At 54.0% G+C, this 26,136-nt stretch overlaps 1 protein-coding gene and 1 non-coding gene across 4 annotated transcripts in view; both read right to left on the bottom strand.

Annotated features, from left to right (window-relative positions):
• The window catches only part of GSE1 (Gse1 coiled-coil protein), a 399,288-nt gene that overhangs the window by 250,623 nt on the left and 122,529 nt on the right, over nt 1-26,136 (bottom strand). The gene's annotated exons all lie outside the window — the stretch shown is intronic.
• LOC143660420 (U6 spliceosomal RNA) lies at nt 9,109-9,214 on the bottom strand. Its single transcript, XR_013164026.1, has one exon. It is a non-coding gene; the product is annotated as a U6 spliceosomal RNA (small nuclear RNA).

The following is a 26,136-nucleotide window of genomic DNA, read 5'->3' as shown; positions in this document are numbered from 1 at the left end:
CTGGCGTGAATGAAAAACAGTGCAGCCACTTTAGAAAACTGTCTTGGCAGTCCCTGCAACGAATAAACCTGCAGTTGCCCTGACCCAGCTCCTATGGGGAATTGAAAACGCACATTCATCCAAAACCTTGTACACAAATGCTCACTGCAGCCCCCCGTCCTGCAGACACCAGGAGATAAACCCTGCCAGCAAGCAGGCCAAGTGCAGAAGTGGCTTCTACCCCGGCCAAGCCTCCAGATGAGAAGACAGCTGGGCCTTCTCCTTGACTTTGGCCTTGTGAGACCCTGAGTGGCAGCCCGGCTGAGCTGTGTCCTGACCTACCAACACCATAAGACAACACACGTGGGCTGCTGCAAGATGCCATGTTGGCGATAACTTGTTACACAGTGCTAGGTAGCTAATATATCCCGGAAAGTTCCAGAACACTCCCTGCAGAGATACAGAAGGTCCAGAGCCCAGTTTCCCCTCTGGACCAGCTCTTCCCACCATGGAGATTCTCGCTGGAAGCGAGAGGACTTTATCACCTTCCCCAGTGCCCATGGGCAGCTGCCCAGGGCTCCCAGGCAGGGGTGGGCAATACAAACGGAGGGCTGCCCAGGCACCCAGTGTGGTTCCGTGAATGAACCCTGGGGTGGGGGGCACAGCACAGCTTCAGAGGGAGGCAGGGGCTGCCCCTTCTTCAGCCTTCGGGGGGGGTATGTGCAAACTCACAGCATAGCCTGAGTAATTGAAGCACGTCCTTGGATCAGCGCTTGGTGAGCCGACCTGGGGCCTGAGGAGACAGGTTGGGTACCGGCTATCGTTCCTTTGAATCCCCCAACTTTTAAACTTTATGGTCAGCTAATGGGCAAAGGGGGAGACTGACCAGATGCTTCTCACTAAAAGGGGATTTTCAGCCCACCCCCGAACCCAAGGAGCTCTCACACTCCTGGGGAACTTGAGCAGTTTCTGGAGAAAGCAGACGCTAGGGAAATCAGCAGCGAGGGGAGGGGATGGGTGCGGTGAGAAAGCAGGCACCAGACCCCTGCTTCAAAGAGGGAAACCGTGGCTTTTTTGGGCAGTTTTATTTTCATTAATTCTATTAGTCCACAAAAGCTCCAAGTGTGGGATCTCCTGCTTCTTTTCTCTTCAACAGCTTTGTTGGGATCATACAATCTACCCACTGAAAGCAGACAACTAGGTGGCTTTTAGCATTTTCATGACTCACGCAACCATCCCCACAACAGATTTTGGAATATTTTGTCACCCCATAAGGAAACCCCACACCCACGTGCTCTCATCACTCCCTTACGCCTCACCCCATTCCCTGGCAACACCGATCTAGCCCCTTCTCTAGGGACCTGCCCACTGAGCACGCTGGGATGATGGGATCCTACGATATGTGGCCTCTTGTCCTGGCTTCGTGTCTTCACAGCTCGTCCACGTGGCAGCGTGTGGCACACGTGGTTGTGGTACACAGGGAAGCCACAGCCTGCGGCGCCCCGTAGCCCCGAGGCGGCTGGACGGGACTACCAGGACTTTGGCCACAGCCCCCTCGGCAGGCCTGGCCCCAAGGTCACCCTCTCCCCTGGGCTCCTGGCTCCACATCTCCACCCCCACCCCCGCCTCCTAGCAGGGCCGAGAGCCAAGGTGCATGGGGCCACTTCCGGCCAGCAGACCCGCGCTGCCTGACGTGCAGGGGCAGATACTGATGGTGAGGGTAGAGTTGCAAGGCAGAGGCACCTGGGAGCGGGTTCCCAGCCGGCATCCCAACTTCACACGAAGGAGAAATAAACTCCTAGTATGCATGCGTTAGGTCTGGGGTTGGGTTGTTATGGGAGCCAGCTCTTCCACGGGACGCCCTGTGGCAGGGGACAAGTGGGGGGCCCAGTCCAGGGGCCTGCAGCTCACAGTGACAGGGACGGGACGTGCAGGGGGCTGAGCAAGCTGGGTTCAGGGCCGTGCTGGGGCCCCTCCGTAAGTGCTGCCCTCACACCCAGCCATGCCGTCCCAGCGGCTGGTGGGGCGCAGGGCGCTGGATCCGGAAGGGCAGTGGGACCAGGCTGGGGTCCCAGACGAGACCCGGATCACCCAGCTGTCCTGGTGACAGCTCCCCAGGGCTAGGGGACCCTCAACACTCCTGCCCGCCGACAGCCCTGCCCTCCAGCTCACCACACACCCTTAGAAAACGGCATCTCCCTCACTTTCCCTTCATTCTTTTTCTTTAAAAAGGCAGGTCAAGATGGAAAAAACAATGGATACCTACAATGGTAGATTTAAAGAGACAGAAGCTAGAATTAGTGAATTGGAGGATGGAACATCTGAATTCCAAAAACAAACAGAAACTATAGGGAAAAGAACGGAAAAATTTGAACAGGAGATCAGGGAATTGAATGACAATATGAAGCGCACAAATATACGTGTTGTGGGTGTCTCAGAAGGAGAAGAGAAGGGAAAAGGAGGAGAAAAACTAGTGGAAGAAATTATCACTGAAAATTTCCCAACTCTTATGAAAGACCTAAAATTACAGATCCAAGAAGTGCAGCACACCCCAAAGAGAATAGACCCAAATAGGCGTTCTCCAAGACACTTACTAGTTAGAATGTCAGAGGTTAAAGAGAAAGAGAGGATCTTGAAAGCAGCAAGAGAAAAACAATCCATCACATACAAGGGAAACCCAATAAGACTATGTGTAGATATCTCAGCAGAAACCATGGAAGCTAGAAGACAGTGGGATGATATATTTAAATTACTAAAAGAGGAAAAACTGCCAACCAAGACTTCTATATCCAGAAAAATTGTCCTTCAAAAATGAGGGAGAAATTAAAACATTCTCAGACAAAAAGTCACTGAGAGAATTTGTGACCAAGAGACCAGCTCTGCAAGAAATACTAAACGGAGCACTAGAGTCAGATACGAAAAGACAGAAGAGAGAAGTATGGAGAAGAGTGTAGTAAGAAGGAAAATCAGATATGATATATATAATACAAAAGGCAAAATGGTAGAGGAAAGTATTACCCAAACAGTAATAACACTAAATGTTAATGGACTGAATTCCCCAATCAAAAGACATAGACTGGCAGAATGGATTAAAAAACAGGATCCTTCTATATGCTGTCTACAGGAAACACATCTTAGACCCAAAGATAAACATAGGTTGAAAGTAAAAGGTTGGGAAAAGATATTTCATGCAAATAACAACCAGAAAAGAGCAGGAGTAGCTATACTAATATCCAACAAATTAGACTTCAAATGTAAAACAGTTAAAAGAGACAAAGAAGGACACTATCTACTAATAAAAGGAACAATTAAACAAGAAGACATAACAATCATAAATACTTATGCACCGAACCAGAATGCCCCAAAATATGTGAAGAATACACTGCAATCACTGAAAAGGGAAATAGACACATCTACCATAATAGTTGGAGACTTCAATTCACCACTCTCACCAATGGACAGAACATCTAGACAGAGGATCAATAAAGAAATAGAGAATCTGAATATTACTATAAATGAGCTAGACTTAACAGACATTTATAGGACATTACATCCCACAACAGCAGGATACACCTTTTTCTCAAGTGCTCATGGATCATTCTCAAAGATAGACCATATTCTGGGTCACAAAGCAAGTCTTAACAAATTTTAAAAGATTGAAATCATACACAACACTTTCTCGGATCATAAAGGAATGAAGTTGGAAATCAATAATAGGCGGAGTGCCAGAAAATTCACAAATACGTGGAGGTTCAACAACACACTCTTAAACAACGAGTGGGTCAAAGAAGAAATTGCAAGAGAAATTAGTAAATACCTCGAGGCGAATGAAAACGAAAACACAACATATCAAAACCTATGGGACGCAGCAAAGGCAGTGCTAAGAGGGAAATTTATTGCCCTAAATGCCTATATCAGAAAAGAAGAAAAGGCAAAAATTCAGGAATTAACTGTCTACTTGGAAGAACTGGAGAAAGAACAGCAAACTAAACCCTAGGCAAGCAAAAGGAAAGAAATAACAAAGATTAGAGCAGAAATAAATGAAATTGAAAACATGAAAACAATAGAGAAAATCAATAAGACCAGAAGTTGGTTCTATGAGAAAATCAATAAGATTGATGGGCCCTTAGCAAGACTGACAAAAAGAAGAAGAGAGAGGATGCAAATAAATAAGATCAGAAATGGAAGAGGAGACATAACCACTGACCTTACAGAAATAAAGGAGGTAATAACAGGATACTATGAACAACTTTACGCTAATAAATACAACAATTTAGATGAAATGGACGGGTTCCTGGAAAGACATGAACAACCAACTTTGACTCAAGAAGACATAGATGACCTCAACAAACCAATCACAAGTAAAGAGATTGAATTAGTCATTCAAAAGCTTCCTAAAAAGAAAAGTCCAGGACCAGACGGCTTCACATGTGAATTCTATCAAACATTCCAGAAAGAATTAGTACCAACTCTCCTCAAACTCTTCAAAAAAATCAAAGTGGAGGGAAAGCTACCTAATTCATTCTATGAAGCCAACATCACCCTCATACCAAAACCAGGCAAAGATATTACAAAAAAAGAAAACTACAGACCAATCTCTCTAATGAATATAGATGCAAAAATCCTCAATAAAATTCTAGCAAATCGAATCCAACAACACATTAAAAGAATTATACATCATGACCAAGTAGGATTCATCCCAGGTATGCAAGGATGGTTCAACATAAGAAAATCAATTAATGTAATACACCATATCAACAAATCAAAGCAGAAAAATCACACGATCATCTCAATTGATGCAGAGAAGGCATTTGACAAGATTCAACATCCTTTCCTGTTAAAAACACTTCAAAGGATAGGAATACAAGGGAACCTCCTTAAAATGATAGAGGGAATATATGAAAAACCCACAGCTAATATCATCCTCAATGGGAAAAAATTGAAAACTTTCCCCCTAAGATCAGGAACAAGACAAGGATGTCCATTATCACCACTATTATTCAACATTGTGTTGGAGGTTCTAGCCAGAGTAATTAGACAAGAAAAAGAAACACAAGGCATCAAAATTGGAAAGGAAGAAGTAAAACTATCACTGTTTGCAGACGATATGATACTATACGTCAAAAACCCGGAAAAATCCACAACAAAACTACTAGAGCTAATAAATGAGTACAGCAAAGTAGCAGGTTACAAGATCAACATTCAAAAATCTGTAGCATTTCTATACACTAGTAATGAACAAGCTGAGGGGGAAATCAAGAAATGAATCCCATTTACAATTGCAACTAAAAGAATAAAATACCTAGGAATAAATTTAACTAAAGAGACAAAAAATCTATACAAAGAAAACTACAAAAAACTGTTAAAAGAAATCACAGAAAACCTAAATAGATGGAAGGGCATACCGTGTTCATGGACTGGAAGACTAAACATAGTTAAGATGTCAATCCTACCTAAATTGATTTACAGATTCAATGCAATATCAATCAAAACCCCAACAACTTATTTTTCAGAAATAGAAAAACCAATAAGCAAATTTATCTGGAAGGGCAGGGTGCCCCGAATTGCTAAAAACATCTTGAGGAGAAAAAACGAAGCTGGAGGTCTCGCGCTGCCTGACTTTAAGGCATATTATGAAGCCACAGTGGTCAAAACAGCATGGTATTGGCATAAAGATAGATATATCGACCAATGGAATCGAATAGAGTGCTCAGATATAGACCCTCTCATCTATGGACATTTGGTCTTTGATAAGGCAGTCAAGCCAACTCACCTGGGACAGAACAGTCTCTTCAATAAATGGTGCCTAGAGAACTGGAAATCCATATGCAAAAGAATGAAAGAAGACCCGTATCTCACACCCTATACAAAAGTTAACTCAAAATGGATCAAAGATCTAAACATTAGGTCTAAGACCATAAAACAGTTTAGAGGAAAATGTAGGGAGATATCTTATGAAACTTACAATTGGAGGTGGTTTTATGGACCTTAAACCTAAAGCAAGAGCACTGAAGAAGGAAATAAATAAATGGGAGCTCCTCAAAATTAAACACTTTTGTGCATCAAAGAACTTCATCAAGAAAGTAGAAAGACAGCCTACACAATGGGAGACAATATTTGGAAACGACATATCAGATAAAGGTCTAGTATCCAGAATTTATAAAGAGATTGTCCAACTCAACAACAAAAAGACAGCCAACCCAATTACAAAATGGGAAAAAGACTTGAACAGACACCTCTCAGAAGAGGAAATACAAATGGCCAAAAGGCACATGAAGAGATGCTCAATGTCCCTGGCCATTAGAGAAATGCAAATCAAAACCACAATGAGATATCATCTGACACCCACCAGAATGGCCATTATCAACAAAACAGAAAATGACAAGTGCTGGAGAAGATGCAGAGAAAGAGGCACACTTATCCACTGTTGGTGGGAATGTCAAATGGTGCAACCACTGTGGAAGGCAGTTTGGCGGTTCCTCAAAAAACTGAATATAGAATTGCCATACGACCCAGCAATACCATTGCTAGGTATCTACTCAAAGGACTTAAGGGCAAAGACACAAACGGACATTTGCACACCAATGTTTATAGCAGCGTTATTTACAATTGCAAAGAGATGGAAACAGCCAAAATGTCCATCAACAGACGAGTGGCTAAACAAACTGTGGTATATACATACGATGGAATATTATGCAGCTTTAAGACAGAATAAACTTATGAAGCATGTAATAACATGGATGAACCTAGAGAACACTATGCTGAGTGAGTCTAGCCAAAAACTAAAGGACAAATACTGTATGGTCCCACTGATGCGAACCGACATTCGAGAATAAACTTGGAATATGTCATCGGTAACAGAGTCCAGCAGGAGTTAGAAACAGGGTAAGATAATGGGTAATTGGAGCTGAAGGGATACAGACTGTGCAACAGGACTAGATACAAAAACTCAAAAATGGACAGCACAATAATACCTAATTGTAAAGTAATCATGTTAAAACACTGAATGAAGCTGCATCTGAGCTATAGGTTTTTTTTTGTTTGTTTGTTTGTGTCTTTTTTTTTAGTATTATTATTATTTTTATTTTTTTCTCTATATTAACATTCTATATCTTTTTCTGTTGTTTTGCTAGTTCTTTTCCTAAATCGATGCAAATGTACTAAGAAATGATGATCATGCATCTATGTGATGATGTTAAGAATTACTGATTGCATATGTAGAATAAAATGATTTCTAAATGTTGTGTTAATTTCTTTTTTTTGCTTTAATTAATTAAAAAAAAAAAAAAGGCAGGGCCGCCCAGAGCCTGGGCCTGCGCCTCTGAGCAGTGGGGCTAGTAAGACCTGCCCAAGATCGGCAGCTGCCCCACGCTCATGCCAGCTGAGTGCCAACAAATTTAACTCCCACTGCAGAGGGAAAGCTGAGGCACAGAGAAGTCAAGTCAGCTGCCCAGAGTCGCCCAGCTCATGAAAGTCAATGCAAAGAACCCAGACCGATGGTGCACTCTTTGTAAAGAAGCTACTTCCCACACGGCCCCTAGTATACAGCAGGCACTCACTAAATGCAGGCTGCACCCGATTCCTGTACTTACTCACGAGCCCCTGCAGCAGCCTGGCTGTGTACTCTGGCATGCAGGCTTATGCCATTGGTAGGTGGCAGTGGGGGGAGGCTGGTGGACAGACTGCTCGTCTGATTTATCTCCAGAGCAAGGCAGGTGCCAGGGAGAGCCCCAGGCCACCAGGATGACGTGACAGGGAGAGGGAAGAGGAGATGCCAGTCCCCATGGCACCAAAGGCACACACTCCTTCCCTTCGCCCCAGCAAGAGGCCAAGGAGAGGAGGGAAGCTCCCTGTCTCACCAGGGAAGGCCTTGGCCGGTGTGAGATTGGTGGGCACAGCCAAGGGGTGCTTCCTAGGCCGGCCACACGCTGGGGACACAAGGTCAGAGCTGGCGCTATTCCACAGAAGAGGCCACGGGCCAGGGCTGCCCCTGACGCAGGGAAACCCCGCCTCCTTGCCTTCCCGGCCCACCCCAAAGCCCACCCAGCAAGACGTTTTGCTCAACCCACACTGGTGAGAGTCTCTTGTTCCATGCCGCAAGTTGGCACTCTCAAAGGCTGCAGTACAGGGTTTCCCTCCCCTTCGTTCCCTACCATCTCCGCAGAGAGGCAAGCAGGGGGCAGTGAGTACCCTATGAGGGACACTAAAGCTTCGGGTCAGGGACACGGGTGCTGACGACTGCCCCAGCCCGCAGGCAACTGCAGGGTGACTGCCTGGGCGGCAGATACCAGGCGTAATTGGAAAGTTATTAGCTATGGAATACACACAGCACCCAGTAAATGAGTAATCAGGGGCTAATTAAGCACCCGCGACATGGCGGATGGCGCAGAGGCTGGTGACTGCCACATCTGTGGCAGCAATTAGGGGGGCTCCGGCTGCGGCGCCCAGGGGGTGGGCCGGCAACCCTGGGGGGCGGGTTGCTGCTGTGGGCAGAGGTGGCACAGCTGGGGGTGCACCACATGCTCCCCAGGCTGAGGGCCCCCAGGTTCCCCCACCTCTAAGGGCTGGAGAGAGAGGAGCTCCAGGCTTGGAAACACAAATGGACACGTGGTCCAGGACTGGGTAAAAGGAAACGAAGGTTTCCATCCCTTGCTTCAAGGCTGGCAGGGGGCCAGTGTGCTGCAGCCACCCAAAGGGGACAGCGTCAGTCCGGCAGTTTCCCCTAGACAACGTGCCAAGTGCTGGCTCCAACCCAGCTCCTGGAGCCTCACAAGTCTCTGTAGGTAGGCTGCCAGGGATGGTGCCAGACCCATTCTCCAGACAGGGAAACTGAGGCCCAGTGGAAGAAAGGAACAGAGTCCATCCCGCCGAGGTCCCCTTCCAGCAGCGCAGGGCACGGGGCACCCCTTCCGCCTGCCCCCGGGAGTCTCGGGAGGGTGAGGCAGAAGGAACAAGCACAAAGAGGGGGAGCACATTCAGCAAACCTTCCCCGAAATGGGCCAGACGGTCGAGGTTTTCAGCTCAGCTTTAAGCAGCCATCGGCAATATGGAAATGAACACACGCGGCTGTGTTCAAACAAAACTTTATTTCATACGATTTTCACATCTCGCAAATTATTACTTTTTTAAAAAAATATGAAACACTTCACGAATTTGCATGTCATCCTTGCACAGGAGCCGTGCTAATCTTCTCTGTATCTTCGAATTTTAGTATATGTGCTGCTGAAGCGAGCACTCTTGCTCTTTTGGGGGCAACCATTTAAAAATGTAAAAACAGACAGACAGACAAAGTGACAGCTGAAGTGACAAGCTGGCTGTGTGACAATTGAAGCAGAGAACGCTATGGACTGTCAGAAACCACGGACGCCAGAAGCGAGACGGTGAACAGGTTTATCCCTACAAAGCGTGCCCCCCACCCCCACCCGCCCCAACACTTTCAGACGTTGGACCTTCGCTCGGAGCTGCAGGAAAATAAATGTCTGATTTTTAACACACCCAGTCCGTGGTTGCTACGGCAGCCCCAGGGATTGGAGACACCGAGGCATGTCACAAACATTCTGAACCCATCACCTCCTCTAGGTCCCAGGCTGGGCAGATGGAGGGCTGGTTATCAGCTGGCCCTTTCCGAGTGCTTCCTGTTCAGGTGGGGCTCAGAGATGTTTAGCAACCCGCTGGAGGCCACACAGCTGGGAGGCAGCAAATGCTCGCCAAGCCACGCCTCAAATTACTGCAAGACCCGACCCCTCATGGGCAGCCCAATGGGGACGCCGAGGCCCCTGCCCTGGGCTCCAAGGGGCTTGGCTTGACCCTGCACTTGCCCTCAGGGGTCTCAGCCACTGCAGGTGAGTCCGACACAGCTAATGCAGAAGGACCCGGCCGTCTCACGAGCGCGGTCAGTTTATCAAGCCCTGACAGTGCATTAGCTAAGTGATCACCAGACTATTCATTTTTCCCTCCAGCCCTTGCCAGGGGTATTATGGTGAAAAATGGCAGCTTAACCACAGGGAAATTCTTCAGGGTGACAAAAATAAAAATAGCTCTAATTGAAGTTGATAGAAATTATACCCTTTAAAAACACGCATTGGGGTGTACCGAGGATGGCGTGCATTAGTGCTGGGCCAGGTTCCCGTCACAGGCTCGTGGACACAGAGATGGCCCAGCTCAATGGGTGCCCGTGGGCCCCACGGATGCGGCTGCCCCTGCCTGTCCGGCCATCACTGCAGTGGGACAGCGCCAGGAGCCCCCCTGGTGTCCTCCAGATGCCACGGCCTGCAGGGGAGTGAGGCACGTCGGGGCAGCCTGCAGGGTCAGGGGCCACCGCGGGAGGCGAGGCCTGGACTCAGAGCTGGCCGGGCCAATCGCAAAGGGACCTCCCACCAGCAGCCTCTGGCGCAGGTTTCCAACTGTGACTGCAGAATCGAAGAGCACGGGTGAGAAGTGGGCATCACAGAAGCCCCAAAGATGCTTTTTTCTGGTCTTCCCTCTTTTTAAAAAATTAGTCTTAAAACCCTTTGTAGGTTAGACCCTTAGATTCTTGAATTGTGCTCTACGCATGAGGCTGGGCCTTGTGTTCTCCTTGGCTGTGGGCCCCGGTGTGTGAGGCGCTGTGCCCTGTGCCCCTCCAGACGGGAAGGGCAGCTCCGGGGGGGCCGGGCCCACCCAGCTCCCCACAGGATCCCCTTCCATTCTCGCACCGGGCAGCGAAGGCACCCAGCAGCCAGGAAGGTGTTCAGTCCCGCTGACAGGTGAGAAATACGACAAGGAAACCGCAATAAACACACACATCCAGCGGCTGCTCTGGGCTCTGCTCTATAATTCATTCAATTTCTGATATGGCCCGTGGACGCGACGCTGTCATCGACATGCCTTGGGGATGGAAGCCCTGGCGAGGCCTAAAAGCCAGGGATGGCCCGGGGGTTTGAACCCACTCACCCAGCCCTGGTGCCACCCCCTTACCCACCTGGCACGTCTGATTTGGGCCCAGCACCCAGGTGAGCGCCTTACCTGCCAGAATGCAGGAAGAGCCTTCCCTGGGGCCCTGAACCCAAGCTGGGTCTGTGCTGCGTGGAATCGCATCCGAGCCGTCCCGAACCCGAGCGCTCATTCGTAAACGACCCGTACGCTCTGTCTCCGTCTGCGGACCGCCTGACCTGCGGAGCTGGAGAAGTCACAGGACCCGTCTGCCAGCCCCTCACCCCATCGGAGCACAGAGCTGTGCAGAGCGTGCGGGAGGAGAGGGCAGGTTCCACACAAAATTGGTATTTCACTTAAAAATATGTCGGGCACCTGGTCCCGAACCCCAGAGTGTCCCAGGAGCTGAGGATTCCACGGGGAGCTGGGTGGGTCCAGCTCCCCCGAAGCATCCCTTCCCGTCTGGAGGGGACAGGGCACAGCGCCTTGCACACCGGGGCCCACAGCCAAGGAGAACACAAGGACCAGCCTCATGCGTAGAGCACGACTCAGGAATCTAAGGGTCTGGCCTGCTTAGGGTTTTTATTTGTTTGTTTTTAGTTTTTATTTTTGTTTTTGGCATGGGCAGGCTCTGGGAATCGAACCCAGGTCTCTGGCATGGCAGGTGAGAATTCTTCCCCTGAGCCACCACTGCACTGCCCTGCAAAGGGTTTTAAGGCTGCTTTTTAGAAATTTTTTTTAAAAAGGGAAGGGCAGAAAGAATCTCTCATTCTCTCTCTCCTACACACACACACACACACACACACACACACACACACACACACACACACACACACCCCTATATCCAGGGAAATAAATCTGCTAATGGAAGAAACACGGGAAAGCAGAGCTTTGTGAGTGGCTTTACACTGCTGTCTTCCCTGCAAAGGCCTGGTGGGAATTACTGAGCAAATCCCAGTTGAGGGGGAAAGGGGAAAGGCAAAAGTGGAAAATAAAAAGAAGAAGCCTCTAGAAAGGGCCCAGCACGTCAGGCAGTCCCGCCAGGGCCCAGTCAGCTGTACCGGCCACTTGCTCAGGGCAGTCACGGCTGGATCAGGCAGACCACGGGGCCCAGGCAGAGACGAATGTGCCCCTTTCACAACAGGGACGACCTCCCACGCTGGAAATTGCAGGCCAGCTGGCTTGGTGTCAGCACGCACGGAGACTCCAGAACACATCATCGGGGGGGGGGGGGGGGGAGGCATCAATTTGTGCTCACGCAAAATAGCACGAGAATTACCACGTGGCACCGGCACGTGTGGCAGCTCCTTCTGTGATCAGGTCTCACCAGCCTCACGGCACAGGCTCTGCCCATTGCAGGCCCCTGCGTCAGACCTGGCCAGACCCCAACCCAGGGGACACCGGTGTCCAGCAGCAGCCCCACCCGACTACCCGCTGACCGTCACACTGACGAAGCTAACACGACAAGTCACCCCGCTGCATGCCAGGCCCGACTTGGCACATAGCATCTCATTTAATTTTCAAACAACAGCAACGAGAGAGATGAGGAGGCTGACGGCAGCTAGCATGTGTGAAAACCCGTGTGCTCTAGGCTCTGACTCCAACACCCTGCTGTGTGGCCACCGGGAAGTTACCAAACCTCTCTGGACCCCAGCTCTCTCTTCTGTAAAAGGGTCACACTGACAGGGCCTACCTCATGGGAAAACACAACACGAGACACACATGGATACAGAGCACGTCAGGCCTCCAGAAGCCATTCAGTCCATGCCTGCTGATTTTATCTCTTCCAATGGCAAACCCAGGAAATGTTTACTTAACCTCGTTTTATTTATTTGGCCACCACTACATGCCACACCCTGTCCAAACACCTGGCCCACATGAACTCGCCTGACCCTCCACGCATTCTGATGAGACGGGCTCTGCCACAACACACCCATTTTAGAGATGAGGAGACTGAGGCCCTGAGGGCCAAGCCAGCCCCGGGCCGTACACAGCCAACTCTGCATCTAGGTGCTGCCATCCTCAGCCTACACTACTGACCTCATAACAAAACTGCCCCTCAGAGTAGGCTGGAAAGTTAGGAGGGCACGTGGGTACCCCCCAAATTACAGAGAAGGTTGAGCAATTGGCACAAAAAGAGGACGAAGCCAAGTCTGGGGCCCCAAAGGGGAAAGCCCTAGAGGGAGGAGACACAGTTTTCCTGAGCACAAAATGGGTGGGTGGTGGGTGATGGAGAGCGGGGGGATAAGGCTGAGCCAGCCCTAGCCCAAGTCCCTAAGGGAGAGGGAAGCGGGACCTGGAAGCAGGAGGCCCCAAGGGAGGCAACAGCCCTGTCCAGTGTTCATTTTCCAGCTCGTTACTCTGAGGCTGGGTTTGCTTTTGATCACTGCAAAGAAGGAAAAAACCCACAACAACCCAAAGAGGTGCAGACAAAGGGGCCGCGTGACGCCTAACAGCGTGAGAGAAGCTGGGGGTGGAGAGGGAGCGGAAAGGGCCGGCTTTGTTTGTTTACTCCCTGTCTCATTCCAAAGATGATTTAAAGCTCAGGGATGTTTGCCGAATCACTGAGTCTCAGAGGTGGGAGAAGCTGAAATGTCACCTGGCCCCTGTTTCTTAGACCTTGGAATGTGTCCCACCCGAGATCAATGTGCAGCGCTGCCATCAGCAATTTTTAAACAGAGAAGAATAAAGAACCTTGAAATGTGCTGTGAGGAGGAAAAGCCTCATTTTGGAAGTTTCTGCTTCAGGTATCAGGTGCTGGCATGGCCTGCGGCCAGACTCTGTCCCGGACCCTGCGTTCAGAAGGCCCCACTCTGGCTCTCCCACCGTGCTCCCACCCCCGAGGGCAGGGATCTGTGTGGGGTGGGTGGGGGTGGAGGGTGGCACAGGCCACTCTGAGCCCAGCCTGGTTCCTGGGACCTGAAGCTCCTGCTTGGATGCCCCAAGCTGCCCCCGGGGCCTAGGTGATCCCTTCCCAGCTCGCTCCTCCCGAAGCCAAGGGGCAGCGTGGGCAGAGCTTGGGTGGGCACCCCAGACTGCCCACTCCCCCTTGGGTGCTGGAGTTACAGCCAGGGTGGGCGTGAGCCTCTGCCTGCACTCTGTCCCCATCCCCTTGGACACACGGGTGGTGCAGGTCTGAACATGAATGCGTGAAAGCGTGTGTACAAGTGTGTGTGTGTGTGTGTGCACGCAGGTGTACCTGCACGCACATGTGGGTACACTGGGCCTGCACGTGTGCAGACGTGTACACTGCACATGGAGGTAGACATGTGTGCATGTGTATGAGCCCATGAGTGTGTACAGTGCACACACGTGTGTGCATGTGTGCACATGTGCATGTTGGGCTACGATGCAAATGTCTCTGGCAGGTAGATTGCAGCTGAGAGTGTTGAAGCGGCTGCTTTGGTCCAGCCGGGCTCCCCGAGGCTGTGGTGGGTCCGGTCCTGAGCAGGGCCCCAGCCCTGCGTGCCAAGCTCCGTCTGCAAAGCTCATGATCAGACGAGGCTCCTCGGGCGGACCCTTGCCAACTCTTTGGCCCCTAGCCAGGCCCAACAATCGTTTGTTGAATGCATGAAGGAAGGAAGAACGAAGGCTCCCCATCCCCCATCCCCCCAAAGGCCAATCCTGAAACACCACCGGAGCTGCTCGCAGCAGGAGAAGGGTTAATGGAAGCTTATTAAAGCAATGAGGCCTGACGCTACCAAATCATCCCCTTGGGTGGCCGCGTCTGGGATTCCATAGAGCTGCAACCAGGTCCTCGACAAGGCTGGGGGACTCAGCAGCATCTCAGGAAGGACCCCCAGCCTGTGCCCGGGCCCAGGCAGCCCTGAGAGGTCCCAGCTCACGTCCTCGTGCAGCCCCGGCAGGGAGCGAGACCCCCTTATCCAGGCCCACCAACGAGCGTTCTGGGGGGGCTCTTTATGGGGTCCCCAGGGTGAGCAGGTCTTCAGGTGCGCAGGCCCAGGTCAGCCGCCAGCTTCCTGGGGACCGTGGGGAAGGCACGGGCGCACCTCGGGCCTCGGTCTTCCCAACAGTAAGGGAACGGGCCTCCTTTCTCTTCCTGTCCTCCCCTCTTCCCCATGGCTGATGCTGTAACTGTCGCTGCTCTCGTCATTGCTGACACTGACAGCAGTGCTGGGAGCCCCTCTGTCCCCGAAGGTGAACGCACCTGCCTTCGAGAGGGGCTGGCATCACAAACGTGGGTCAGACATCACACTCAATGATCCAGGGCACCTAGGGGTGGGGGGCGAAGGGTTAAGGGAAGACTAAGACTCCACTCAAGCCTCCCTTGGCACCGAAGCTCACCAAGGGGGAATGCAGGAAGATGCACCCCTCATAGAAGCAAGGCAGGGGTGCTGAGGACGGATACACCCTCCACAGAAATAAGGCGGGGGCGCTGAGGACAGATACATCCCTCACAGAAAATAAGGGGGCCACCAGAGGCTTCAGGGGGCTGCGGAAGGGCAGGAAATGAGATCGGTGGGCGTGGGAAGAGCCTTGGAGCAGGACCGAGAGGTCTCTCGCCTTTCCCTGAGGGCCCGGAGCTGCCCGCTGGCCAGCATGGCCCCGGCTGAGCGCCGTGTGTCCTCCCTGCACTGCCTGCATCACCAGCGCCAGCACACGGCCTCTCACGCTGGCCCCTGAGCAAGAGGCTAAGCGCCCCAATTTACAGATGAGGAGACGGAGGCCCAGGGGGGCAGGTGCGACAAAGTACCCCAGCTGGGTGGGTCAGCGAGAGGAGCCAGGCCCTGGCCCCATGCCGTGACCGTCCCTGTCCCCGCGGCACCCCAGCCCGTGCCCTGGAGCCGCTCCCTGTGCAGCCTGAGCCTCCCACGGCGCCCGGACAGCTGCCCGCTGCCAGGTGCCAACCCACCGGCTCCTCGCTAATTACTCACCTTTGCCAGATCAAAGGGCTGGTTTATTTAATGCGCTGGAGCCTACCTGCCTGCCTTGGAAACCTGGCCGCCTCTGTTCTGCGAGGCCGCGCCCCCGGGGCTGTTCAGCAAGCCGGCCCCGGGTGGGCTGCAAGGGGAGGTCGGGGTGGAGGAAGCGAGGGAGTGGAGCAGAGGTGGGGGGCTGCTCCATGAGGTCACAGATTCCCCATGTGAGGAGGTCACAACCCCCCAGTTCAAGCCGCCTGCCCCACGCCCTCCCAGGGCCCCTGCAGGGAACTCAGGGCTCACCCTCTGGTCGGGATGCCAGCGTGAAACTTGTGCTGCAAGAGTTGGGAGGAAGGGGTGGGAAGTGGAGGGATGCTCCCCGAAGGTTTCATGGGCTCAGCCTTCAGTGTAAGCAGGATTCTGAGGGACAAGGGGAAAGGGAGTCCAGGGAAGGGAAAGCTCAGAAGGAAGGAGTTTTTCACAGCAGGGAGCCACCAGCCCAGGTGTGCTCTTGGGGCCTGGGGCCCGGGGCCCTTCTGCCCATCTGGCCATGTTCCAGGGGCAGCTCATTTGACCCTCCAACAACACTGCGAGGTGAGGACAACTGTGATTCCATTTCCCTGACAATGACCCTGAGACCAGAGAGGCAAAGCAACTTTCCCAGGGTCACACAGCTCTGTGGTACAGTCCCAAGAGGCCACATTTAAATCCAAAGCAACTTTCCCAGGGTCACACAGATCTGTGGTAGAGTCCCAAAGAGGCCACATTTAAATCGTCAGCCCTGGTGAGCCAAGGAGGGGCTTAGAATGCATAAGAGCTGTCATTTCATCATTGCCGGGCAAGGAAACGCCTTGGTCAGCTACAGAAAAGCCCCAAGGAGCAGATGGGGTCAGAAAAGGACCTGAACGCTCAGGCCAGGCAGAGGCCCCAAACCTAGCAGGGAGAAGACGGTCTGGAGGAGGGCGGCGCCAGGGTTGACCAGCCTCGGCTGGGTGGGCACAGCAGCTCCCAACCTGGGGTGGTTTTGCCCCCAGGGGACACCTGGTAATGTCTGGAGACATGCGGAGTCGCGTCCGCAGGCCTGGAGGGTATGGCTGGTGGAATTTCAGGGCTCAAGGCCGGGGGGTACTGCTCAACAGCCTACAATGCGCAGGGCCCCCCACGACGAGGGATTATCCAACCCGAAGTGCACACTTGAGAGTGGTAAAATGGGAAACTCTGAGCTGTACAGACGATACAACAATAAAAAGTTTAAAACACAGGAGCAGCCCTCGTCTCGCTGCTGCTGTGAAGGTGTTCTGTAGATGTGGGTAAAGTCCATTCTCGCTTGCCTTTACGGAGCTTGTTCTAGAAGGTCTGGGCGGGCCTTGGCGGGTCGGAAGACCGGCAGAGTGGGGTGGAGGCCTCCTGGAGAAGCAGGGACCCGGCCAGCTCAGCAGCCCCAGCCCGCCCTTTCCTCGGAGTTTCGGACCCACTGACCAGCTCCCACCGTCACAGAGGCCAGCTCCCTGCCACCAGTCCCTCCACACCTGCCTCCCCTCTGGTGGGACCCCGACCAAAGGCGGGTCTTCAAAGAGGGTCAAAGGGGACGCAGGCCAAGACTCGGTCACCAGCGGGGACAGTGCTGGTGGCCTCGGAGGACAAACAGCTGAGGGTGGAGACAGGAGCTGAGTGGGCGTGCTGGCGACCCCGGACCTGCTGCCTGGGAATCTGCACTTCAACCTGTGCATCCATTGCAGCCTGGGGAGCACCATGGAGACGGCAGGGCAGAGATGCCAGGGAGCGGAGTGGGGAGGGGCATGCCTCCCAGCTCGCAGTGCACCCCCGCGTCCTGTGACCCCCATGAAGGTTGGCCAACGAATTACCACCTGGAAAGAGGAGATGGGGGTCGGGAGAGGGTGGGTCTCAGAGCAAGGCGCAGGCCGGGAGCAGAGCTGGGCCTTCCAGGCAGTGCAAACACAACTAAAGGCAGTGCAGGAGAAACCACACGTTAGGAAGTAGGTAGGCTCACTCCAAAGGACACACACAGCCCACGTGTCTCCATCGTGGCCAGGTGAGGGAGGGAAGGGTAGAAGGGCAGGGGACAGGGCAGGGTAGGGGCTTTGCCTCAGTAAACTGCTGCTCTGGAGGCCATGAATCCCAACTCTGGGGCTTCACTGCTGTGTGACCTGGGGCAAGTCACTTGCCCTCTCTGAACTTCTGCTATCCCAGCTGGAAAGTGGGGACGTCACTGGTGTTTATTTTGTAGGGTTCCCGAAAGGACCCATGAGTTAAGAAGTATAAAGTACGGGTTGTTCGTTCTCCACATGCCTTCTTACTGACACTACACGGCGGTGAAGAGAGGCGTGACCTGCAGGCCTGCACACCCGAGCGCCCGCACCCACGGCTGGGAGGCAGCACAGCAAAGTCCCCCTACCCCCTAGGTGGTGTCTCAGTAGCTGCTTCCCTGGGCGGCTGTGACCGACTGAGAGCCTGGGGCTTCCCACTGTCCCCACACGGTCCTCGCTGACGCCCGGAGCCTGGGGATGGCAGCTGAGCTGGGGAGGCCCCACGGCTCCTCGGCCTCCAGATTTCCATGTCAAGGCAGGACGCATCCTCCCACCCAGCACCACCATAAAAAGTGACTCAGGTGGGCACACCCTTCATCCGGAGGTTCCAGGGCTGGCCAAGCTCATTCTCTGTTCCCAGCATCCCATGAGGAGGCCCCACGCCCCACACTTTCTGTGCCAGGCCCTGGGCTGGGGCCTCACATCCTCACAGGAGCTGAACAGGCCGGGAGCATTTCCCCATATTCCACATGGGAACCTGAGCGCAGAGAGGTTTAGCATCTCACCCAAGGTCACACAGCAGAGAGCGGGGCAGCAGGGTGGGAACTCAGTCTCCCTAACTCTGGTCCTCTGGATGACATCATGGTTGGAAAAGCGTGCCCCGGGCTCCACCAGGGCTGGCTGCTGCCCCCACCAGAGCAGAGCCCAGCAACTTCTCAGACTTTCCAAAGGCCTGGGCCAGGTCCCAGGGTGACAACAGGAGGAGGGCAATGTTGGAAGACGTGAAAAGCTAGCCCCAGCCCCCAGGGAGCTCATGTCCGGCCACTGATACTTGCCAAAGAGGGGCAGCAGGGATCCTTGAGGGGGAACGGAATTTGGGATTCAGCCAGGTGTCACTCAGGAAATATTTAATTATGAAATATTTCAAACCTGAGAGGAAGCCCCTGCATAGCCAGTGTCCCTGCTCTCGAAGTTCCAAGACCCTCACCCACCAGTGGGCTGCTCCCTGTTCCCTCGTCCCCCCACCCCCAGGCTCCAGGACAAAGGCCGGCTGGGGCAGGGTCACCCAGTACGTCTCCTGTTGCTGCTATAGCAAAATGATCACACGCTTAGCAGTTAAAACAACACACACTCATTTACTTTCTGAGAGTTCTGGAGGCCAGGAGCCCGAAATCGGTCTCCCCGGCTAAGGCCCAGGTGTCGGCAAGGCTGTTCCTTCTGGAGGGTTTGGGGAAGAACTGGTTTCCTGGCCTCTTCCAGATTCCACAGCTGCCTGCATCCCTGGCTTCCGGCCCCTTCCTCGGACCTCTCCCACCTCTTGCTTCTGATGTCATCTCCTGATTCCCCATCACGTCTCCTCTTGCCTCTTACAGAGATTTCTGGGATTTCACCAGCTCCATCTCGACAGTAGGGGATAACTCTCCACCCCAAAACCTGGAACTTAATCACACCCGCCAAATCCCTTTTGCCACACGAGGTGACAGGTTCCTGGGCTGGACGTCACAGGGACCAGTGTCCAGCCCTCCTGAGCACTGCTTTGCCCTGTTGGTTCCCACGCCTCACTGTTTCCAGGCACACGCAGACCCCAATGTGCCACCCCTGAGACTCGGAAAAGCCCCTTCCAGGGGCAGGCAGGTGGCATTTGCTGGGGCGATAAAATACAGGAGGAAGCAAAGACGCGAGAGCTACAAGGGCCACAGGTGCAGGCTGGGGGCGAAGCTCTCGGAGGGAGGGGCTGACCCTGAGTGCCCTGGCCGTACCCCGATGCCAAGCCGCCCTGCCCTCTGCTGGGGAGCAATACCCTCCCTGGGCCCTCCCCCAAGCCTCCTCCCCTCCCTTCTTCCCAGGCAGTCCCTGGAGTCACTGTTTTAATGAGTTCCTTGCCCGCTAATTAGCAGGTGTGGCTTTGAAAGGAAGCGCCTGCTGTTTACTTTGCATGGAGCCTTTAATAACCGAACCCGAGGACTGGGCAGGCAGCTCTGCTCGTCCCTTATGACCCGTCTGCTTAATGAGCCCAGGCAGAGGGGACCTGCTCCCGCCCCTCCCAGCCCCAACGCGCCCCAGGGCTCGTTACGGGGTGGCAGCCCTCTCGGTGGCGGCCCAGGGAGCAGCGTGCAACCAAATCAGGACACATCCTGCAGGTCACCCGGCGCCCCAAGCCAGGAGGGCTGCTTGGCTGGTGTTTGCCTGGCTCCCACTTGCTGCCAGCCGTGCCGCGGTGACCTTGTCTGCCCCACAGTGCTGCCCACGCTCTTGAGAGGCCTGAGGCCTGTGAGCCTGGACGGGGGGCGCTGTAGGCACCCCCTGGATCAATTGCATACAACAATCCTGCCAGGCAGGAAGTGTGAACCCCATTTTGCAGACAAGAAGGCCAAGGGGCAGGCAGGGTGGCTGTGGGATGCAATGGAGGGTGCATCTGATTTTCACGCCAGGGAATGGGTTCCTTCTCCTGGGGCTGTGGGGGGAGCAGGGCACAGGGTCGATGCGACCATACAGCAGCAGCGTCCCCTAGGCTCTGACCCCACCAGGAGGAGGTGGCAACAGGCCCCATGCAGTCGCCACCAGCTGCCTCTGTACCCCTCCCCCAGAGGGCTCGAGCCTCCAGACAAGGCCCCCCCTGCAGCCGGCGGGTCTGGGCAGGAGGCCTGGGTGACCTCCACCTCCCTCCATCCTAGTAACTGTGGAAGGGTCCGGAGGGGAGCTGGGCCCCCTGAAGGGACAGCCAGCCGCAGGGGCGGGGGGAGCCTCAGATGACAGGCGAGGCTGGGCCCCTTCCCTGCTCTCCAATCCCGCCCCGCAGCACACACGCCGCCAGGCCCAGAGAGGACCTGTGCAGAGGAGGCTGATTCCAGAATATGTATTTTTTTTTCTCTTACATCAGCAGATCTGCCTCTGGGTTGCTGGAGGCAGGCGGAAGTGCCTCCCACCCCATTCGGTGCTGCCCCCACCTCCTCTGCCCCTCTGAGCAGCCGCCACCGGGCAGCGCTTATGGGAGGTACTGGGAGCCTTTAGGTGGGAGAGGAAAGGCCTCCTCTGGCTTCCTTTGTTGGGCCTCCTTCCAGCCCCCGCTGGGCCTTTGTCAGACCCAGGCGGCTCTTCCCGCAGCCAGCCGTGGATGCGCCTTGACAGAGGCTCAGGAAGCTGCCCCCACCCCCCAGGCCCAGCTAGGCCTCCCACCCCGGGGGCGGTGGGCAGCGGGGATCCCCTCCCATAGCATGGACCCAGACAGGCCGGAGAGGAAGTGTGTGCTGCCAGGCCCAGCTGCCCACGTGCCCCATTGTCCTCTTGCCTGCCCTGGCCCGGCAGGACCGGAGCTCCCCGGCATAGGTCGCCAATGGGCAGACAGTCAAGCATTCATTGAGCGCCTGCTGCATGCAACACAGTGAGGTCACTGTGGGAGGCCTGAAGTTGATCTGGAGGTCAACGTGGCCATGGCACTGGGTGCCGGTATGGTCATGGATCAGGACCAGACTTGGGGGGGAGAAGGACAAAGTTAAAGGGGACTCGGCCCTTCCCTCAGGACGTGATATCCAGTAGGACAGACCTGTCATTGTCTCTAATAACCAAAATGAGTGGAGCATCACTCTGGGGTTCACTGTGCCCTGGAGCCTCAGTTTTCCTCTTCTGTGAAATGGGGTGGGGGCAAGCAGCCAATGCAAGCCCTTCCAGCCCTAACCCTATGCCACCGGCATAGGACATGGCAGACCGTGTCTTCCAGAAATGGCCTCCACAGTATTCCCCACCCCATGCTCTTTCAGAATCATCTGGTTGTATCCTCCCCAATGGGGAGGGAGCCTGAGCCATGCATGCGGAGAAGCTGACATGGAGACGAACCGAGGTCTAAGGCCTTTGTCTGGCTGAGAGTCCAGCTGACAGCTGGCACTGACTTGCCAGCCTTACAAAGGCACCATCTTAGAAGAGGATCCTCTGGCCCCAGTGGAACTGCCCAGCTGGCGCCACGTGGAGCAGAAACCAGTCTCCCTGCAGGTCACCCCCTCCTCCCCAAATTGCAGATCAGTGAGCAAAATACATGAGTGGTGTTTGATGCTGCTGAATTTGGGGTGGAGTATTACACAGCAATAGATGACGGGAAAATGTTTCCAGGCAGGGAGCAAGTCTTCTCCTGATTGGGACTCCACAGCCTTTCACAGACACCAGGCACCTGTAATTACCCTCTGATGACCAGCTTTGTCCTGTGCACGAAGTAGAACTCAGGAGCAAGTGCTTCCTGAGTGCCAGGCACAGCCGTAAGCCCTGAATGCATTTCACTCTAACAGCGATCACCCCCCTTTTACAGATGTGAAAACTGAGGTACAGAGAGGTTAAGTAACTAGCTTGAGGTCACACAGCCAGGTTGATGGCTCCAGAGTCCTTGCCATCAACCATCAGGCCTGAATGCTCCTCTCCCAGAGGTAAAAGCCAGGTGGGCCCTGATTCCAGGGAAGTACATCCTTTCCAAGAAACAACACCATTAAGAGTAAACTGTCAGGCTGTTTTTCTGCCCCTGTAAAATTTTTAATGTGAATGTATTTTTTGAAATTGATTTTAAAATATCCTTTGTCAGATCACAAAACCTAATTTTTGGTTTGAAACTCATGATCATGACAGAGGGACAACTGGGGAGGACAGTATTGATCAAAAGCAGCCTGGGACATAAAGAGACAAAGCACATTCTTGCCATTTGTTTATTTGTTTGAGTTCACATACCACAAACTTCACCAGTTTAGACTGTACAACTCAGTGATGTTCAGTATAGCCACTGAGTTGTGTAACCATCACCTCCTCAACCAGGAATGGAATTTCTGGATCATATGACAATGCCACAGTTAATCTTTTGATGAACTACCAGACTGTTTTCCACGGCAACTGCCCCAATATAGAAAGGTTCTGCTTTCTCTACGTTCTCGCCAACACTTGTTATTGTCTCTTATATTTTAGCCACCCCACTAGGTAGTGTGAGGTGAGAACTCATGTGGTCAAGTGTTTTAAATAAAAGGTGAAAAGGGACCTGGATGGCACAAGGGGGCTATCCACAGGAAATGCTTCTAGACTCAGGACAGACTTGGGGTCAAGGCCATATTGGACTAGGAAGCTGTAGCCCTGGGCAAGACGGCCTAGCCTCTCTACACCCATTCACCTTCCAAGACCTCTGGGCCTGCTCAACCTGGCAGAAAGTTGAGGGATGGGATGCAGGGGTGAGGGGTGTCTCGTCCCACCTTTCTAGCAGGTTCCTACAACCAAAAGCCTGTGGTGGGGAAAGGAGGTTCCTGCCATTGCAGGACGGCCCTCATGCTGCCTTCCCCCTAAGCCTCCAGACCTGCCCTTCCCACCTGCCACACGTTCCTGAGCAGAGCTGCCATGAAGCCAAACTCCCTCCCTGAATTCCCCACTCGGGAAAACCTCTCTCCCTTTAGATTCCGCTCAACGTGACGGTCTCCCGAGAACTTAACTTTCCAGCTCTGGTCTTGCCAATGCCCCTGACACCAATCTGTCTCCCCTTCTAAGGGCACCTGGAGTGGACAGGGATCTGCCTCCCACCATCCCATGGTCTCTAGCCACTGGAAGGTTCTAGAAATGCCGAGGCTTTGGCACTGAATGCCGTCTCCCAGACCGCATCTCCCACTCGGAAATAGCACAGAAATGCCTTGTCAAGCCATGTGACCTGTGCTTGGTTTGGAACCTGTGGCCCTGGAGCTCTGGGCCCACCTGAATGTGGGGGTTCAGCTGCATCGCCATGGCTCCACTGGGAACCACAGAGGCTCAGCGCGATGGACAATGATTGCCTGTTTTGTGCTCCCTTTCCCCCAGCTGTTTTGGGAGTCTGAGTGACACAGTGGGAAGAAGCTTTCACCTCGGCCAGACCCAGGCTCAGATGCCTGGGGGGGGGGGGTGTCACTCACCAGCAGTGACCCACGGACCATCTGAGCCTTGGTTTCTGCAGATGTGACATGGGGACAATGACCCTCCTGGCACAGCATGGTCGAGGGTGGGGAATGGCATCCTTGGAACCCTGCAGCCGCACCTGAACCCCAGCAGATCCCCCCAAATGGTAGCCGTTGGCACGACTGCAACAGAAACCAGAAACAGCCGTTTAGTGGCTGCCTGTTGCAAGCTCACCTCTGATTAGGTTTGTGTATTTATTTTTCTTTGCAATAGGGTTTGGAAGTACAAACAGTGGGGCTGGTTGCAATGTTTCCAGAAGGCCCTGGGAGTCCTCTGCCACTCTGGGTGGGCTGCCCCCTGCCCTGTGTGGGGGGTCCTATTCCCAGGAAACCGACTGCTAGGGATGGCAGAGGATGCTCTGTTTCCTGCATCCACGCACAGGGTGGTACCGAGCCCGGCCAGAACTGAGGTAGGGGTGAACGTGGAACCGAGGCTGTGCTCAGGAGCTGCTGGCCCACAGATGGCAGGGGGCAGAGCCCAGGAGCCTTCCCGGTGAGGGAGGAGCCAAGGCCAGACCCCGGCAGACGGACACAGTCTGGTGGCCAGAGAGGCGGGCTCCAGGCCTGGGCCCACCTTGGGCATGTCCCTGTCCCTCTCGGGGCCTCGGGGTCCTCATCTGTGAAATAGGGTCTTTCAGTTGGCTCTGAGCAGCAGCACTTCCCCCCACCTTTCAGACAAATCAAACAACAATGATAATAATATAGACACAAGCAGAGTCGCTCTGCAGAAGAGGGGAGGGAGTGGGTGCTGAGCTCTGTGCGCCCCCAGTCCCGCGGCCCCTAGAGCCCCTCTGCTGAGGAAGCCGCCCTCGGCTTCCACAGCATCTGCACACCTGGGCTGCGTGCCGGGCACCTGGCCCCAGATGTGAGCTGAACACCTGCTACAAGCTAGGAGCCGTGCCAGGAGCTGGGGAAGCTGCTGGGTACAAGGCCGGCAGGGTGGTCCTCAGGACTTCTAAGGGGGTAGCAGCGAAAGGAAGACGCAGTGTGAAGCTGGCAATGCCATGAAGGACACCCTCTGAAGCAGACTGGGAGCCACGGGAGCCACGTGAGGAGAATCCTGAAGGAAGCAGGAGAGCTTGGGAGCGCCGGGCAGGAGGAGCGCAGGTGCAAAGGCCCTGAGGCACAACCATGTCACCAAGAGCAGCAAGGAGGTCCGTGTGCCAGGGGCAGTCAAGGAGAGCGGGTGGGAAGGAGCTGGGAGCTGGAAAGGGGGCTGATCCCCTCGTGGTCGGCCACCTGTACTGGGTTGAATCGTGTCTCCCCAAACTTCATGCCAGCCCGGAGCCTCAGCAGACAGCCTTATTTGGCAGTAGGGTTCTTGCAGGTGTCCTTATGAAAGACCGGGATTAAATAACCCTGAATTTAGGATGGGCCCTAATCCAAGGACTGCCAGGAGGTTCCCAGCCGCTGGAGGGGCTGGGAAGGAGCCCCCTCGCACCTCCCGTGGGAGCACAGCCTTGCCCACACCTGGATTCTGGCTTCCCAGATGGCAAGAGGAGAAACTCCTGTTGTTCTAAGGTGCCCAGTCCACCGTCCTTTAAACAGCAGCCCAAGAAAACTCAGACCCCAGGAGAGACCTTGAGTTGACTCTGAGTGGGTGGGGAACCGAGGTGGCTCCGAGCGCAGGGGTGACACACTGCAACATGCAGGTCAGAAGGGCTGCATCACAGCCTTGCCCCCCAGCCCAGTTTTGGGAGCTCTTGGATTCAGTGGTGGTGACTTGGGGGTCCCCTCCCTTAGGCCCCTGGCTGAGAGGAAGCCACCAGGCTGCATTCTGGGTGAGAAAAAGAGGAAACACCCAAGAGCCCTCAAGCGACACATCTGCCAAGCCACCCTGTTCCAAGGCCACCCGCCCACTGCCCCTCCTGGGTGACGGGCCAGAGCCTGCTTGGGGTAGAGCCACAGCCGCCCCTGCTGCCTCCCACCCCGTCCTCCCCGCAAGCCTCCGCCCCGGGAACCACAGCGAATTGGCATCCCCGGCCCCGACTCGTTCTCCCTGTGTCTTATTTAAAGTTTCCCAGACAGATGCTCGCTGAAAACTTGGAGCCTGTTATTACCCAGCTGAGAACCCGTAATTTTTTTAAAAGGAGAACAACCCACAAGGGGAGTGAGTCAGCCGGGGGACGGCGGCAGCAGGCTGTGGCCACCGTCAGC

This window comes from Tamandua tetradactyla, chromosome 16, assembly GCF_023851605.1.
Source record: "Tamandua tetradactyla isolate mTamTet1 chromosome 16, mTamTet1.pri, whole genome shotgun sequence".
Taxonomy (NCBI): Eukaryota; Metazoa; Chordata; class Mammalia; order Pilosa; family Myrmecophagidae; genus Tamandua; species Tamandua tetradactyla.
Note: the sequence above shows the minus strand (reverse complement) of the source record. Positions and strands in the feature narration are given on the sequence as shown.